The sequence below is a fragment of the Caretta caretta genome, chromosome 2, assembly GCF_965140235.1.
Source record: "Caretta caretta isolate rCarCar2 chromosome 2, rCarCar1.hap1, whole genome shotgun sequence".
Taxonomy (NCBI): Eukaryota; Metazoa; Chordata; order Testudines; family Cheloniidae; genus Caretta; species Caretta caretta.
Window position 1 is genome coordinate 180,089,173 of NC_134207.1, and position 18,732 is coordinate 180,107,904.

The 18,732-nt window shown below is 40.5% G+C and overlaps 1 protein-coding gene and 1 long non-coding RNA gene across 5 annotated transcripts in view; one reads left to right on the forward strand and one right to left on the reverse strand.

The window, feature by feature from the left end:
* The window catches only part of ELMO1 (engulfment and cell motility 1), a 421,610-nt gene that overhangs the window by 250,720 nt on the left and 152,158 nt on the right, over positions 1 to 18,732 (forward strand). The window lies entirely within an intron of this gene.
* On the reverse strand, positions 8,316 to 13,666 carry LOC125631852 (uncharacterized). Of its 2 annotated transcripts, none has more exons than XR_007355082.2 (3): positions 13,506 to 13,666; positions 11,229 to 11,326; positions 8,316 to 10,520 (listed from the first exon to the last, which is right to left on the reverse strand). It is a non-coding gene; the product is annotated as an uncharacterized LOC125631852 (long non-coding RNA). The 2 variants fall into 2 exon arrangements; XR_007355083.2 differs by having other exon boundaries at positions 11,144 to 11,326.

Genomic DNA, 18,732 nt, shown 5'->3' on the forward strand with positions numbered 1-18,732 from the left:
AACTTTTGGTTTGAAATCTTCCAAGTGGTTCATCTGAAGATGAATTTTGTTTTGAAAGTTTGTGCTAAAACATGTCTTTTTAATGTCATGTAACCCAACTAACCCTGTCCATAGTGCTGGGCTATTCCTGAGAGGCATAACTTAGCCCATTGACTGTAGAGGAAGGTAATATAGACTTGAAAAGTAATACTGACAGAAAAAAATATTCAATAACTTGAGCTAGAAGCAACACTCAGAAAACAGAATTCCTTGGTTCCCCAAAGGGATCTAAGCAAATACAATGAGAATGAAGGAGCTTTGCACAAGGTTCATAAAGAACTGTATATTAGGGATCTCGCCTGAGATTATGCTTTTGGATTTTGGAGGTCCCACCAACACCGACTTTAAGAACATTAAAGGAAATGGAAAATTGAGGTGAATGAACAACTTATGTAATGATTAAATGATGATTTTACAGGCAAGCTCATAAACTGACAGTGAATCTGTTTCTAAAAACGTCGGCCTACTAAATATTCAAAAATGGAGATCTATTAATTAGAGAAGCTGGAACCCAGGAAAAATAAATTCTCTCATCCAAGTAAATCCATGAAACCAAGGAGAGCTGGTTTGGTTCCCTAGCTTGTGTAAGGTTCTGTCTACACTGTGCCACAATGCAGAGTACAGGGAGATGAACTGTAGAGCACACCAAAGTGTTGTGTGTGGAATGCCCTGTGTGAATGCTGCTGGTGCAAACTAAAAGGTATCTATTTTGTAAGACTACTATGTGAACCCGAACAAGGTACCTTTTAAAAAGAAAAGGAGGACTTGTGGCACCTTAGAGACTAGCAAATTTATTAGAGCATAAGCTTTCTTGAGCTACAGCTCACTTCATACATCCGATGAAGTGAGCTGTAGCTCACGAAAGCTTATGCTCTAATAAATTGGTTAGTCTCTAAGGTGCCACAAGTCCTCCTTTTCTTTTTACGGATACAGACTAACACGGCTGCTACTCTGAAACCTGTCTAGGTACCTTTTAGTTCACACCAGCAGCATCCACATGGAGCAGTTAGATCGCAACACTCCGACGTGCTCTTCAATTTGAACCCCTGTGGTCTGTGGTGTAGACTAGCCCAAAGAAACTGATGTTTTCCTGCTTGAATTATTTTTGACTGGAGAGCCAAAAGAGCTGGGTATTGACTGTGCTCAAATCAATAAACATGTTGCTTGGATGTTTTCCTTTTGTCTCCATTGACTGAGGTAATATGTCCAGGAATAATTTTGTCCTAGAGCAATGGGAATTACGACATTGCATGTTTCTCTTCCTTGCAACCTCTTTAAAACGGACTGTGGAGAAGTGTACCATAACACCTGGCACTGTGACACTTTTGGAAATGCCCACCACTGTGAGGGAAACAGTACAAGGGCCCCTATCACTAGTTGAACTCCACCAGAGGGCTAATTTATATACACTGTGGATGTGAATATGTTTTGCGCGGGTATGGATTGCTAAATGCAGTAAAGGGAAATCATATTTGTGGATTCTTCCTCCCCTAGGGTTATGAAGTTCACTGGTGAGGAAAGATGTGGAGATGGGAGTAAAATTATGGAGCAAATGTTATGAAAATGATTCACCCACCTATGTTTTATAAACAGGTTTTGAATACCTTCTCTGACTTCTGAAATGTCCCTTGAGGAAAAAAAAGTGAATAATGGATTTCTCACTCAAATGATACTGCTCTAAATAATGCAATTGAGTCTGCAGCCATGGCAGAGACAAAACAAATACAGCATTTAATAACTATTATTGGTGCACCAGTCAGAGAAAAGGAATTTTTCAAGGTATTCAGAGAAGACCATTTAATAACAGTCATAATGAGTGGAAAGTTAACCCTGTCTCGTATAGATTGCCTTTTTAAACTCCAAGTTATTCTCATGAATGTTTCCTGAAATAACCGTATCCTTTTTGTTTACTGTTCTATACTAACTTTAAAAACCTTCCTCAGTCAATACTCCTCCATTTATTACTAAAACTTGATATCACTGTGACCATGATCCTGCAAAGCCTCCTCCATTTAATCATATGAGTTGTCCCATTGATTTCAGTGGATCTACTCACACGAGAAGAGTTAAGTACATATCTGTTTGTAGGGTCAGGGTCTATGTTTTTAACTATATATGAGTTTCTATTCTGGAAAGCTGCAGGGTTTGAAAACATGTTTTTCAGTCTCTAACCAGAAAAGTGGTTTCATAAGTTCCACTAACAAGCTGCTTCTTCAGTGTTTTTAAGTAAAACCATACTGCTCAAATTTTCAGGGTTACTGGGAGATATATGATTGCACACTTCCCATTACAGTCAGTGGTTCAGAGATCAGCATTTGGTCCACTGGGTCTGATCTCTTTTTCTTTCTTTCTTTCTTGTGCCATTACACATCTCTAACAATCTCAGGTATGCAAAATTGTTCCTGTATCCATAATTAAGAGAGGGGGGAAAAAAACTTGTTAAAACCCTAATGGAACTTCAAATACACTGTATAAAACATAAAGGAAAGCGGTGACTAATGTAACTCTTGAGTTCCGATGAAATCACGAACCTCTTGAGTTTTGCTCTCATGGCTACGTATTGGAAGTCGTGTTAAGAGCAGTATATCACTACTTCAATGATAACGACTTTTTATTGGATAGAACTTGTTGAAGAGCAAATATAGGATGTGCTCTGTGTAGGATCCATTGATGGAATACTTTTAATATATTACTGTAAACTGAATATCATGGCATGATTGTTTATTATGTGCTACAATGTGCCCTATGAAAGACAGTACATTTTAAAAATCAGCTATTTTGTTAACATGCATTTTGCACAGGTCTGAGATGGGTGCTCAGAGTGTCACAGTGAAATACAAGGTGGAACAGATTGTTCAGTATAAGTAGTTAAGATATGTTGCAAGAGATCATTCAAGGTGAAGTGGTCCATTAACTCCTCTGCAGTCATAGGACAAAAAAGGGGGTTCGTCGGTTACAGTTTGTTGTAATAAACAATAAATCTAGTGTCTTTATTAAGATCATGATTTTTAATGTCCAGCAAAATTATGAATTTAAGCTTTCAGGCTCATCTTTTGAAGGTGTTGTGCAGTCTTCCTTTGAGGATGAGGACTGAGAGGTCAGATATGAAGTTATCATTTTATGAAAAGTGTTTTTCCCTGGCTGTTATGTTGTTGTTGTCTTTTATCATTTTCTGGCTGACGCTGTTACAGATGGGTCTGTCTGGGTTCCCTTGCTTGTGTATCTTGGGAAACATGTAGAAGGTCTCTGGGGTGGACCTTTCAGACTGCCACCTGCCATCAGCACAATTCTTGTTTGTTAACAAACGAAACTCAAAAAGCCCCAACACTATGGGCCACACCTTATCTTCCTTATTCCACTGAGTAGCACCTTACCCACAACAGTCCCTTGAAGTCAGGCAGGGCTTTCACAGACCGCCAAATTATGTTCTAATCTAGACTATACAGTGGCAAGGAGGCATAATGGGGCTCAACACCCTCTTACATCCATCTACCGGTTACCCACATCATGAGTAGCAGCACAGGAGGGGATGCAGGCTCCACAGAGCTGATATGCCTCTTCCGAGTGCAAGAGGACAGTGAGTAGGTGGAGCCTTGACTCTATCCCCCACTATGCATCAGCCGTGCAGGTATGCGGCCATCTTAGGGAGAGTACACTGTTCCAGGCATCCACCCAGTACACCATACTCACTCCCCAGAGCAGCTAGGAGACCAGGAAAGAGTTTGGGACTACTTTAAGGAGGGTGCAGCTTGGGCTGCTTTCAGGACAGTGCAGCAACATGTTGCCTCTAACACAGAGCTCATGGCAAAGCCATGACTTAACCCAGAATAAGGTACTATTCAGTATATGGGTATCAGAATCTGGTCCTATTTAATTTATTCATCTATAAATGACCTATGGTTGTCAAAACCTGATACCTTTACTGGGAAACTGATCTGTACTTATGTGCTTGGAAATGGATGTGTGTGTTGGTGACTTATTGCTACCCATTGTTTGCATGCAACAGAATAATGAAACATTACTTTTTTGTGCACTTTGCTCTGTTCAGCCCTAGTTCATGCAAATCCCATGAGAGTTACATCAGACTAGTGCAGAGACTTGGATGCCATCTCTAAACAGTGTAACAGAACAGGATTTGAAACTGGAGCATAGGCATGGACAGAACAGTACACTAGAGAAGCATATTAGTGCATTGAACCTCTCTCTTGGCTGCATTAAAATCGTAATTCATTGGTCTGTACTTCTAACATTAAAAGTGCATGAACATTTTTGGCAAACATTTCATTCATCACTCAATGCCAAATGTTTTAAAAGTATTTATAAAGCAATTCGTATATTTTCAGGCTTGTTACAATGAGTCAGTTCAGTCCCTTTTATAACTTCTCTCAAATTAGCTTGCGGTTTGAATTGGCTGCATATGAGTTGAAATGAAAAGCAAATAAACAACTGAATTGTTTACATTTTGCAGTGGGAGGGGAATGTAAATATGGAAGGTCTAGGTTGCACATTAATAATTTATTCAGAATTCAATGAGACTTCTATGTCTTTTAATTAATTCATATTTTTCCCTTCTGGGCTGGTGGGGAGGGGTTGGCGGAGTACAAAGGGCAAACATGTGTCTAGAGGCCCATTGAGTTTCAGGGAAAAGATGGATTCATCCTATATCCCAGAGTGCAGAAAAGGGTTCATCTGAAATTTTGGAGAACTGAATGATTATAAACCAAGGCTTTTTTTTTTCCTTTCTTTTTTTAAAGATAACCCCTCTTCATACATAGACAAGCGGCTTTTATATCCATTCAGTGATATTTGGAACACTGATTTGGATACAATAACAGTTATATTGTCCCTTGCAGTATGAAATGAAAGAAAATGCCATAGAAACTGCAGGCATCCATTGCTGACTTGTACTTTACAAGCTTGAGCAGACACTACCATGCAAAAACATTTGCTTGTTGCTAGTCTCCAAGATTTAAGGGCTATCTCTCTGTGTTACAGTTTGACTATGTTGGAAACCTGTGAATTAAACAGGAGAAGTCAGCAATGTTTAATAGTGCTAAATATATTTTTCCTGTTTGGGTTTACACATCATGTTCTCTAATTATCTCTTTTGGGATTAAAAACTGCTTGCTCTTGCATTTGCTGGATGCATCTTATTATATTTGAAGGAACAAGAGACATGCAGGGAGTCTCTTGTTGACCTATTAAAAGAGTGGAGTTACTAAACTGGGTCAGTCTTAAAATATATAGAATTTTTTTTACCTATTCTTTAGATGGGTTTAATTCATGATTTAAGGCTTAAACCAACATTTATATTGTAATGTTAATGGTTTTTGACTTACTCTGTGATCTACATTTTTTTTAGATGGCATTTGAAATAACAAAAATGAACTATATAGATTATTATTTTTCAAGGTCTAGCCAAAACCAGGATCTCCGTTGTGCTAAACCAGGATATCTGTTGTGCTAGATGCTTTACAAAAGCATAATAAGCAACAGTCCCTGCCCTGAAATACATACAATCCATACAGATTAAGGACCTGATCCAAAGCCCATTGAGGTCAATGGAAAACTTCCAGTGACTTCTATGGGCTTTGGCTCAGGTCAGCTCAGAACTTGACATACGTTTTGCAGAATCTTGTGTGTCTTAAGAGATGTGTCCTATGGCAGACTTGCAAAACACACCCTCATCTAGAGCAGTAATTCTCAACCTTTCCAAACTACTGTACCCCTTTCAGGAGCTGATTTATCTGTGTACCCCAAGTTTCACCTCACTTAAAATCTACTTGCTTACAAAGTCAGTCAAAAAATAAAAAAGCGTGTCATCAAACCATAACTGAAAAATTGCTTACTTTCTCATTTTTACCATATAATTATAAAATAAATCAATTGAAATATAAATATTGTACTTACATTTCAATGCATACTAGATAGAACAGAATAAGCAAGTTGTATGAAATTTTAGTTTGTACTGACTTCACTAGTGCTTTTTATGTAGCCTGTTGTAAAACTAGGCAAATATCTAGATGAGTTGATGTAACCCCTGGAAGACCTCAGGGGAATTCCCAGGGGTATGTATAGCCCTGGTTGAGAACCACTGATCTAGAGGATCTGGGCAAGTCAGGGATGTAACCACTTGCCAATAGGATGCAAAAGGTTCCTTGTAGCTGATAGGGAAGGCTGCCCCAGGGAGTTTGTCACTTCGGAGAGATCAGAAGGCTTCTGTGCATTCAAGAATTGAAGGGGGGAAAGGGTGTGGGCTGTTAGAAGTTTCAGCACAGAGGTAACTGAGCCCTTCTTAGTCAATTTTTCAAGTTGGGAATTGCAGAAGACCAGTGGGCTGCTGGGAGGGGTTAAGAGCAGACAGAGTGCAGACCCAAAAAATGCAGGGCATTTTTTAATGACATGTTGGGCACATGCCTAGGATCAACTCTGGATTCATGTGTTTGGGGCAGGGAAGAGGCCTTGCTCTCCAAAAAACAATCTGGGTAAATCTGAGATTATGCTATCAGGGTGGAGGAAGCAACGGAAAGATGGGGCAAGAAATTATACCTGCCCCCATGATTGAGGATATGTGCCTACCATTTGTTTGCAATCTGGGAGTGGTGTTGGATTCCCCACCTGTTGTTAGACAATCCGTAGCAGCAGTGACCAGAACAGCATTTATTCATCATCATCTGGCCCTGAGAGTAAGACCGTTTCTCTTAAAGAAACTACTGCTCTGCTACTTCGAAAACAGTTTCTCTTAGATTCAGACCTTGCTGCTGTGATCCATTCATCTGTCATGTCGGAATTAGACTCATTCTATGTAGTACTCCTCAAAGATTGAACCCAGAACCTGAATGTGGTGAAGTTTTTTGGGGAGAGGGGCAATGAGATAAGGGTCAGTTGTTTGTGAGGGCGTTCAGAGAATATTTGGGTTTGATTGTTATTTATGGTGCATTTTCTTTGTTTTTAGAGAGGCTGCTGGGTTTTTTGTCACTGTTCTTTTAATTATGTCAAAAGCATGCAACACTCAAGATAGGTGCAGTATTGCCAGTTTTAAGCACGCAAAAATCATGAGATTGACTTAGAAATCATGAGATTTTTAAACTAATAAATGTGTGGGGTTCTTTTTAATTTGCCTGCTGCTTTAGGGTTCTGTTTTCCAAGCCTTTCTCTGCATTCATGAGAACTAGGAGTTGTTTGTTGTTGTTTTTTTTTTAAATGCTGAAATCCTCACATAATTACATGAATCTATCAGCTGGGGATTTAACTAAAACATCAAATATTGCAACACTCATAATAAAACCAAGGGAGTTGGCAATTTTTGCTACTTATCCATTGCAATAACTAACTCAAACAAACAAACAAAAAAGTACACTTTCATATAATGTCTTGTCAATCAAATAATGTCTCTTAGCATTTATTAACGGTTTAAATGTCTAATCTGCAAAAATATTTATTTTGGGGATAATGACAGTTTCAGCAGTCTTTATATTCTTGTTGGGTCATTGCTAATTAATTGCAGGGCCACTGCCAACCATTCCAGATATCTAGAAGGAAAACCCACTGGCTGCTCAGTCTGGATTTTTCAAATACATACTCAGTATAGTAAAGCAGGGGTGATGCACGATCACCAGCATACCTCTCCTCCTTCCAAGGAACACAATGTATGGGACACACCCAAAATGAGGAAGATAAAATAATCATTTATGCTGAAAACTTAAAATACCCAAGGAATTCCATCCTTTAATGTAAATAATGTCCTCAGCTTCATGATTCTCCATTTCTGATAAGAAAAACAGTTCTCAGCAGTAAAACTGAAGGGCGATACAGCTCCGTGAGGAAAACAGTGAAGGCCATATCTGCACTACAAACACTGGTCAACACAAATTACATCTGCATAAAACTATGGTAGTTAGCATATTGTTTGCACGATGCATACTTAGCTCCTTGTGTCGGCACAGGACTTAAGCACCAGGAGCGCTTGTATTGTTGCACAGTGCAGTGTACAGTGGATAGGTAGTCCAGCGTGCAACTGTCTCCATCCCATAATTTCATCTATATCCCATAATTGTTGTGCCTTTTTAAAAAATCCAGCCCTCCTCAGACAGAAAGCTGGAACCTGCACAGCTCTGAACTACGATCATAAGTGTTGCAAACACAGGACACATGATCCTCTGGTACTTGCAGAGCCGTGAAAAGAACCAAATTAGCGCTGTACAGTAACAAATAAGTGGGTGCGTTCAGAACTGCTAAGCATTCTGCAGCATATATTGTGAACTAATAAAGATTAATTTTTTTCCACATAATAGAATTTTATTCAGTAGCAAAATCAGTGCAAAAGAAAATCTCTGCAAGTTAAAAGCAAATACATTAAAAACTGAATAAATTAATGGAATACAAGAAGAAAGAACATGTCCATTTTACCTACACTTACAGCAACTGTGGCTCTCAAAAGTCAGTGTATATGAAGATGTGGTTGTCATTAATATTCCTCCCCTCCCCAGTGTGGAGTGGTAGGGATAAAGGTGTGGCACCTGATGCCATGTTGAATGTTTAGGGGGGCATAGGGAGGTGCTGTATTGGAGTTTTCCATAGATTGCAAAGGGAGGTGAGCCCATGATTGTTGAACTTGTAGGTCCACAAAAGTCTGCAGTATCTGTTTGCTGCCAGAGAAGCCCAATTATGTCCTGGTGAAACTCCCTTTCCTTTTGCTGCTGGGACTCCTGGGTCTTTTTCCTGTCTGCTCTTTCCTCTTCCAGGTTCTCTGCAATTTTCACCCTCCAGACCCTTTGCTTGTGGTCTAGTGCACCACTTGCTTGCAAGATCTCAATGAACATGTCATCCGAGCTCTCTTCTTTCTCCTCCTTACCTGGCTTAGGCATTCTATGGGTTAGGAGGGGGAACACTTAAGGGCTTAACAGCAGCAGCTGCAGATAAAACATGCAGGGCATTTTTTAATGATGTATTGGGCACATGCCTAGGATCAACTCTGGATTCATGTGTTTGAGGCACTGTGGAACAGCTATTGGAGGGCTCTTAGGGTTGACATAAGTAATGCAGTGTCTACACTCACGCTGAATTGGCCTCCGTACGTCGACCATGGCTCAGCGCCACTCAGGGAGGTGGTGCATCGCTGTAGAATGGCATTACATCAGTATGAGACAAACTGAAGTATAAACACACGCACAAGTAGGTCAAAGCACAAGGCTACTTACATCCACCTAACTTTGGAGTGTAGATCAGACCTAACTTTGGGAGAGGTATGGTCAGCAGTATAAGGGTTAAAAGCGAATGCCAATGATACAAAAATCCTGTCACAGGATAATGGTCTCTTGCTAATACATCAATGCTGAGAAATTTATGGGTAATTAATGTCAGAGCCAGGCAGAGATGTTCGTGTTTGAAACAGGAGGTATTGATCCAGTGGTTCTGTACTAACAATGACTCTATTTCCCTTTTATCAATTGACTGATGTACAATTAAGTGTTTTATCTGATGGATGTTGGTGCAACAGAGTGACAGTTACTCACTGTAGCATTATTGATTTGCCTTGTCCCAATTGGTTTAGACCTATTTTGAGCTATAGCCAATTACAGCATCATATCTACAAAGGTACAATTATTATTATTACAGTTTTTAAAATAATCTGGTGCAAAGGACTACACAGCTGAAGATTTAACCTTCAGAAAATGTCCATGGTTATGAAATAATTCCATTTTGGTTGTAGTTTCTGTCTAGTTGAATATAAGATGGTCGGTTTCACCCTTGCATTTGGTAGTAATCAGTAAGAAAAGAGAACGTTTTGTATTCCATTGGATCTGAAAAATGTAGAGATCCAAATTCACTTACACCCGCAGAAAGCTTACCAAGTTAGGGACAGAGTGATGCAAGCCACCTGTAATCCTGATATATCAAGAGGCTTGGTAACAGCTCCTGCAGATCCAAAAGTAGGAAGAGCCGACTCAGCAGGTGTTGAGGGTTGGTCAGCTTGAAAAAATCATCTCATCCAGGTACCTTCCAGTGGTGCCGTGTTTGGATTTTAAAGCTGCCCCCTCAGGCAGAATACCCAAGGGAGGATGACAGTTGTACTGACATCTGCCCTTCCCGGGGTGAAAGCCACATCCAGTGAAGGTTGGCCCAGGGGATGAACCTGGCCCCCGTGCACTTTAGGGAACTGGTAGATACTAAAATCAACCAAGTAAAGACATTTTAATGCAGAAGGCATACCTTTCAGAGCCCTATTGGCTATGTGTACTCATGATGAATATGGTCTTCCTACAGCTCAAGCTGATGGCTGCATATTGACAAATTACCTCCATTAGCTTTTGTATTTTTCTCTTTCTCTTAGGACACCACAGGTAGAGCCAAGGTCAGTTGTACAGCAGTCAGAGACCTCTTCCTTCCTCTCCTGCTTTGCTAAGTGCTTCTGGTACCTTTCAGGCATTTCCTCCCATCACACAAACTTCCACTTCTGAGAGAGATTCTCTGGCACAGGCCTGTCAAAACATAAGTGAAATCTGTGGTGTTACAGTTTATAATAATTGCAAGAGTGGTGGTTTAAAATGCTTTTGCAGTCTACCTCCCTCCCCCATTTAAGACTTTTCCTTTAAAAACCACCTGTAAACAAGACTTACTATTGACTAAATCAGCAAGTATGTATATTGTTTCCAAGCAATCAGTGTTACATAAGTGATTTTAAAAATAACATGGAAGCCACTGAACACTCCTTATCATAAAGAACAATCAGTTTTTCTGATGGAAAATGGGGGGGTTTTTTCAAACAACTTTGTGTGCGAAATATTTTAACATTGCTGAAATTTGTTTCTCACAAATTTGTGCTTTTTAGATTTTATCGAAGACACTGGAAAAAGTATCAGTGGTTTTCATTTACTGAAGTCCTAAGTTTTCAATAAACACACAATTTTGATTGTTTGGGATAGATGGGGGGAATCCCCCAAATTTGCCAAAAAGTCTTTAAAAATGAAAAATTTCAAACACTTTGAAAGGAAAGCAACTTCAAAAAATTGAACTGTTTCAAACGCCCCCTTCTATATTGGAGGGGAAACATAATGATTCAAGGTTTGGTTTGAGTCTTTGTGCCTGTGCTGAGAGCACTTACTGTTTCAGTAAGCTTGGCACCTGGGGAGGAAAAATCCCTGTGTTGATCTGTAGCAGCTTCCATTTTGGAAATGGTATTGACTGACCCCAGAGGTTGAAGTCGTCCCTCCTTGGATACGGGGAATGGTCACTGTGACATAAACGTGAGGGATGCAGAAGTTTCTCTGGATGACACTGGCACTCCCTTGAGAGAAACGGGAAAAGAATACAAAAATGAAGCACAGAAAAATTCTAACGTAGACTCACAGCTGGATCTGGAAGACAGATGATAAAGATCTTTGACAGAAGAGGCTCACCTAGACCCAATCTCAAGACTAGACTCTCGCCTGATAGGACAAATTATGCCCAGGAGCATGAGTTATAAAGGGCATCCTGACAAAAAAGAAATCTGTCTCTCACACAGACACATGGTACTGCCCTCAAAATAGCAGGTACCTTATGAAAGTTGATGAAAAATATTATGTATATTATAGTAGTACCTAGAGGTTCTAACTAAGATCAGGTCCCACTTATTTTGCAATGCATTGTACAAACACAAGAGACAGTCCCTGCCCCAACAAGCTTACAGTCTAAATAAAGAAGAACATCAAAGGGTGTGAAGGGAAACAGAGACTTGCCTGAGATACAACAGACTGACCTGAGATCAGGTCAGTGGAAGAGCTGGGAATAGAATCCAGTTTTCCAGATTCCGTATCCAATGTCATATCTTATAACTAAACCACACTGTTTTCCTAGATTACATTCCCTTCCTTCTGTAAGTATTTCTACATTACTAGAATCTGCTTATTCTGGAATTTTCATGACTTTACTGGAAGTGGACAGATAAATAGATGCCTTTATACTGGTCTTAATTGTCAGTTATTTGTCGTCTTGATTCCTGGTAGCTGGAGCTGTAATACTTAGTGTAAGGATTATGTTGTGGGGGGAAATACTTACCACAAACAAATTACTTTTAAATCACTCCCCTCCGCGGCCCTCCCTCTTCTCCCCTCTCCCCTCCTGCTGTTGCCATTTGGCTGGAGGCAGTTTTCTTAGCACAGTTGTTTACATTGTGATGTCTGTAACTTTGCAACATTAAAAGACCATTTTTAAAAAAATGAAAACTTAGCATGTTTAGAATATTGCAGAGAGATCATAAATTCATGGGATCCTTGTTTAAAAAAGAATCCTCACATGCTCAGTCTCAGATTGTAAGGTAGTTATTGGAGGGTTTTGCTCTGTGTGGTAAAGAATCATTTTTAAATCTTCTTCATACAGTTGTGAAATTAACAGCTCTGTGCTTGTTGGGTGTGCGGGAAAAATACTTAGTGGTTTCATAACAATAGGCTATATAGAAATTAGTATAATAGTGTCATAAAGGACTCCGAAATAGAGCTGGTCAAAATTTTACCATTAATTATTTTCTGATGGAAATGTCATTATTTTTAAGACAAAAATGTTTACAGAACATTTTTGTTCATTTGAAATATTTAGGTTTCCCAAAGAAAATTTGGGTTTTTTGAGGGGGGATCCATCCTCTCCTTTTCTACCCCTCCCCATTCCGTTCGCTGGTAAAAATGGAAAAAACAAAAATATTTTCTTTTCAGTTTTTTGCCAATAAACCTCAAACATTTCACAGGGAAACTTTGAAAAACCAGAAATGTTTAAAAAATAGTCAACAAAAACAACTAATATTTTTTGACCAGTTCTTCTAAGAAGATCCCCGTGGAGCATGCTTAGAAATTATTCTTTAAATTTGTTTCAGATCTTAGCTGAAAAATCTCTCCTGCCCTGTAGTGTTTTGGTTTATGGTGTATTTGAAAGATGTTCTATCTAAAAGTTTTCATCTGCCCTCTGTGAGCCAGACTGCAATGTCTTTATTTACATTGATTTCAGTGAGACTGTATAAGGAATAAGGTATTACTCCAATGTGAATAAAAGGTGTCACAGTCTGGGCCTGTGTAGTTTGTCTCCTGTTGATATGATTAGCTCCTCACTTTCATGAGAGTTAAACTTAAAAGGGACTTATAGAAGTACTGCACTAAATACAGTTGCTTTTAAAATATCAGACCATGTCATGTTTGCAAGAATTCAGCATCTCCTCTAGGCTTAACAGCACACTGAATCAGAAGGAAATATGCAGATAGGAAAATTCCAGTACATAAAGCAGCATATTAATGCAACCCTTCACACACAGTTGCCAAAGGACTACTTGTCTTTTCTAATTCAGAGTTTTTATCTGAATCATCTCCCTGCCTCTTAGTATTAGCTCTTTGAATTAATTAGGAAAAGCGTCCTCTAGAAATGTTTTGCAGGATTCACTGTACCATGGTAGCAGTGACAAGTGGGGTCAGTGAAAATCTCTTACCTTCCCTTTGTCTTACCTAGTTTCTTCATTAAAATGTCTTGATTTTTCAGGTCTGTATCCACAGGTGCCTACTAATGCCATTTGCTGTTTCCTTCTGCTAAATCTGTATCAGATCCTCTTCTACCTTTTGCCTTGACTAATGGTTTATTGTGTCTGCTAGAAGAGCAATGTAATAATTTTTCGGTTTCTCAAGCACACGGGTCTGAATCATAGAAATGGCTTGTATCCAGTAAATAACCAACAGATTGCTTTATTTTCGAAAGAGGGTGGATGCATTAAAAATCACACACAGCATCTAGATGTAAATGAAGGATTGAAAATTACCTGGGGAAAAATGAGGCACTTCTCACCTTTTACGTATAATTGGCTGGTTTTGAGCTTACTATTAATGTATTCCAGATGCTTCATACAGCAAGTATAAAGTAGAATTTAGCCTTAGCTACCATAATTAAACACAGAAGATGAAATCCTGGTGCCATTGAACTCTATGGAGTTTTGCCATTGTGTTAAGTGGGGCCAGGATTTCACCAAAAGTTCTCCATGCCGCATTAATATGAAGCACACTCTCTCTATTTTTTATCCCTAACCTGGATCCTTCTTTTTCCTATCCTAACATATTACTTATTTTAAACACTGGCCAGTTCCCAAGGGTTGGATGGGGGATCTGTGCCAAGAGAATGCTGGGTTTCTGACCCCCGGAAGTAATACCAGGTCAGGATCTAACCTAAACATGTGTCCACTGGCCCTAACTCCTCCCAGCTGGGAATTTATCTTCCTTTTATGAGCCTTATTGCTGGTCCTTGCAGTTTTCTCTGGCTGGTCAGGAATCAACATTGGCGAGACAGTGTGCAAAAGGATGAGCAGGACAGGGTCAAGGACTCATGCAGTGACCTAGAGTGGCTGTGTTCTCTGATTTAGGCATAGGACCGTGGGCTGAAGAGTTTGGGCTTCTTACATGCTAGAAGAGCAAGGTATGCCACTCATGTTGAGGGACAGGAGAAAGAAGGAGGAAGGCAGGAGTACTGGAAGGGAAGAGATGGGAGGTGAGCTGACTCTGCAATCATCCCTTATCACAGAATCCTAAAAATGGAATGCTTCTCCTTATTCATGATCATATGTTGTATATAAAGCCAATGATGTTATAAACTCTAGCATTCTCCTTTAGATAACGTCGTCGTCTTTTGCTCATCTCTTCTCCAGGCTAAACAGTGTGTAATTACAAAGGGGCAAATTTAAATAAAAAAATAAATAGCCTCCATTTGTACATGCAAATTTTGAAACTATCGCCCAGTTCATGCCGGTAATAATTTCTAGGACATTTAATTGTGACTGTGTAATTCTGGTAAAGCACCTAGACAGAAACATTTTCCACAGATTGATTGTTAGGTTTTGGTGATGTTTATATATTAGGTTTTTATTACTAAAGACAGTTATAGCCAATTAATTATACATATCCATAGAGAAGAGCATGGGATAACAGCTTGTGTAACTACATGGGTGCACCTAACTGAAGGAAATAATGTGAACAATAGCTACAATATATACACCCATAGAGTACAAAGGTATCTTACATTCACAGTAAGAGACATTCTTCTTTGAATGCTTGCTCATGTCGATTCCATTCTAGGTGTGTGCCCACCCACATGCACCGTTGTCAGAATTTTTTCCCTTAACGGTATCCGTAGGGCTGGTTCTGGCACCCTCTGGAGCTCTGCCCTCATGCGCCGGTACCTGAGACACCACCGGCCCCATGCCCTCTTAGTTCCTTCTTGCCTCCCGTGACAGTCGGAGCGCCTTCCGCAAACAAGGGAACTCTTGGCTTCAGACTATGATAATCCTAAATCAGAGAGGCAGCTCTAGAAAGTTATCAGTAAAAGGGGTGAGCGAGAGAAAGAAAACACTTTTTTTTTTGTTATAATAGGGAAGTCTGAGTCAAAAATACCTGAGTCGTCGTCATCACACATAGAACCCTCAGTGGTAAGCACACTAATAGAATGTTTCTGCAGTGACTCATGCAAAACTGGGATCAGAACATATACAATCAAGTGGTTAATAGGATATTTGAAAAGAACATAGGTTTTCTTCAATGACAGTCTTTGTTATAGTGATATGCCTATCATATCCCATATACTCTTGTAGTGTGTGCATTGTGTATGGTATATAATATAAAATGGAGAGATTTCATCATATAAATGTATGGGTACATTGGGCTGTTGCTCTCAATTCAGGAGCAAGTTAAGAATTAGTGTGTCCTCCTTATAGCTATTTGTTCTGGAAATGTTTATGTCAAGCAGATTTTCTTTTGTGTTGTCTCAAAGTGAGCTGGCTATTTGTGGTTTTATACTGCTGCTTTCCACATTAGTTAATTCCAGACCCAACTCAGACTATTAACCCTGTAAATGAAGCTGTTTTTGTTCTTCCTTATCCTGGAATCGCACCTGGAGCTGCAGCTAGCCAGAGATGTCAAGAGTAACAAGAAGGGTTTCTTCAGGTATGTTGGCAACAAGAAGAAAGCCAAGGAATGTGTGGGCCCCTTACTGAATGAGGGAGGCAAACTAGTGACAGAGGATGTGGAAAAAGCTAATGTACTCAATGCTTTTTTTGCCTCTGTTTTCACTAACAAGGTCAGCTCCCAGACTGCTACGCTGGGCATCACAAAATGGGGAAGAGATGGCCAGCCCTCTGTGGAGATAGAGGTGGTTAGGGACTTTTTAGAAAAGCTGGACGTGCACAAGTCCATGGGGCCGGACGAGTTGCATCCGAGAGTGCTGAAGGAACTGGCGGCTGTGATTGCAGAGCCATTGGCCATTATCTTTGAAAACTCGTGGCGAACCGGGGAAGTCCCGGATGACTGGAAAAAGGCTAATGTAGTGCCAATCTTTAAAAAAGGGAAGAAGGAGGATCCTGGGAACTACAGGCCAGTCAGCCTCACTTCAGTCCCTGGAAAAATCATGGAGCAGGTCCTCAAAGAATCAATCCTGAAGCACTTGCATGAGAGGAAAGTGATCAGGAACAGCCAGCATGGATTCACCAAGGGAAGGTCATGCCTGACTAATCTAATCGCCTTCTATGATGAGATTACTGGTTCTGTGGATGAAGGGAAAGCAATGGATGTATTGTTTCTTGACTTTAGCAAAGCTTTTGACACGGTCTCCCACAGTATTCTTGTCAGCAAGTTAAGGAAGTATGGGCTGGATGAATGCACTACAAGGTGGGTAGAAAGCTGGCTAGATTGTCGGGCTCAACGGGTAGTGATCAATGGCTCCATGTCTAGTTGGCAGCCGGTATCAAGTGGTGTGCCCCAAGGGTCGGTCCTGGGGCCGGTTTTGTTCAATATCTTCATAAATGATCTGGAGGATGGTGTGGATTGCACTCTCAGCAAATTTGCGGATGATACTAAACTGGGAGGAGTGGTAGATACGCTGGAGGGGAGGGATAGGATACAGAAGGACCTAGACAAATTGGAGGATTGGGCCAAAAGAAATCTGATGAGGTTCAATAAGGATAAGTGCAGGGTCCTGCACTTAGGACGGAAGAACCCAATGCACAGCTACAGACTAGGGACCGAATGGCTAGGCAGCAGTTCTGCGGAAAAGGACCTAGGGGTGACAGTGGACGAGAAGCTGGATATGAGTCAGCAGTGTGCCCTTGTTGCCAAGAAGGCCAATGGCATTTTGGGATGTATAAGTAGGGGCATAGCGAGCAGATCGAGGGACGTGATCGTTCCCCTCTATTCGACATTGGTGAGGCCTCATCTGGAGTACTGTGTCCAGTTTTGGGCCCCACACTTCAAGAAGGATGTGGATAAATTGGAGAGAGTCCAGCGAAGGGCAACAAAAATGATTAGGGGTCTGGAACATATGAGTTATGAGGAGAGGCTGAGGGAGCTGGGATTGTTTAGCCTGCAGAAGAGAAGAATGAGGGGGGATTTGATAGCTGTTTTCAACTACCTGAAAGGGGGTTCCAAAGAGGATGGCTCTAGACTGTTCTCAATGGTATCAGAAGACAGAACGAGGAGTAATGGTCTCAAGTTACAGTGGGGGAGGTTTAGATTGGATATTAGGAAAAACTTTTTCACTATGAGGGTGGTGAAACACTGGAATGCGTTACCTCGGGAGGTGGTAGAATCTCCTTCCTTAGAGGTTTTTAAGGTCAGGCTTGACAAGGCCCTGGCTGGGATGATTTAACTGGGAATTGGTCCTGCTTTGAGCAGGGGGTTGGACTAGATGACCTTCTGGGGTCCCTTCCAACCCTTATATTCTATGATTCTATGATTCTATGATTCTTGAAGCCACTATAGTTAGTGTTGCTTGACAGGCAAAACGCAGAGATTAGATTTATTTGTGTAACACAGCTCTTGTAAAAGTCATGAACGGAGACAGGACAGTTTACAACTTGTAATGGCCCTCTGCAGCAGCACTGTTTAAGGGCACAAAAAAGGACAATTGTACTGCATGTCATGGAATGGCACAATATTTTGAAGCTGGCATATGCATATCTAGCTATGGAGGCTTCGATTACTATGGCAAGTGTTCCCTTTCCCTCCTTTTAGACTAGTCTTGAGGTTTATTACCATAAATATAACACCTTGAGAATTAAGTATTTAATAGACTCAGGTATGTCTAAGTGACCAACATTAAAAGACTGGCCACCATGTACTACAGTTCTTTGAGAATGGTCTTAGTGAGCAGTCCATTTACATATAGAAGTGACCTTTTTTAGTCAACTGTTTTTACCAGTGAGGGGCAAGGCTTAAGGATGTCGTTGATTTTTCTCATCTTCTTGCTGGGGCCAACTGCTCATTTGGAGCCTGCTTTTCAGATTTGCTGAGCTCTCCAACACCACTTGAAGTTGATGGGAGCTGAGGGTGCTCAGCACCTCTGAAAATCAAGGCACAATTGTTTTAACACGCCAGTAAATGAATTTGTCATTACAAATAATCTCCATGGAAGTACTGCATATTTCTAGCCAAGCACCTCAAAGCGCTCTACAAATCGTGAGCTATGCCTTGCAAGACTCCAGCGAAATAGGGAGGGAAAACCCCTACTGTACTGTTGGGGAAATGGATGTGCTCAGAGCCTGTGACGAGCACAAGATCATCCAGAAAATCTGAGAGTGAGCCAAGCATAGAATCCAGCTGTCCTGAGCCCCAGTTCTGTGCATCAACTACAGGCCCTCATTCTCATGTGATGAACAAGAAATGCTCCGTTCTATCAGTTCCTACATTAGTTGCATTGGAGAGT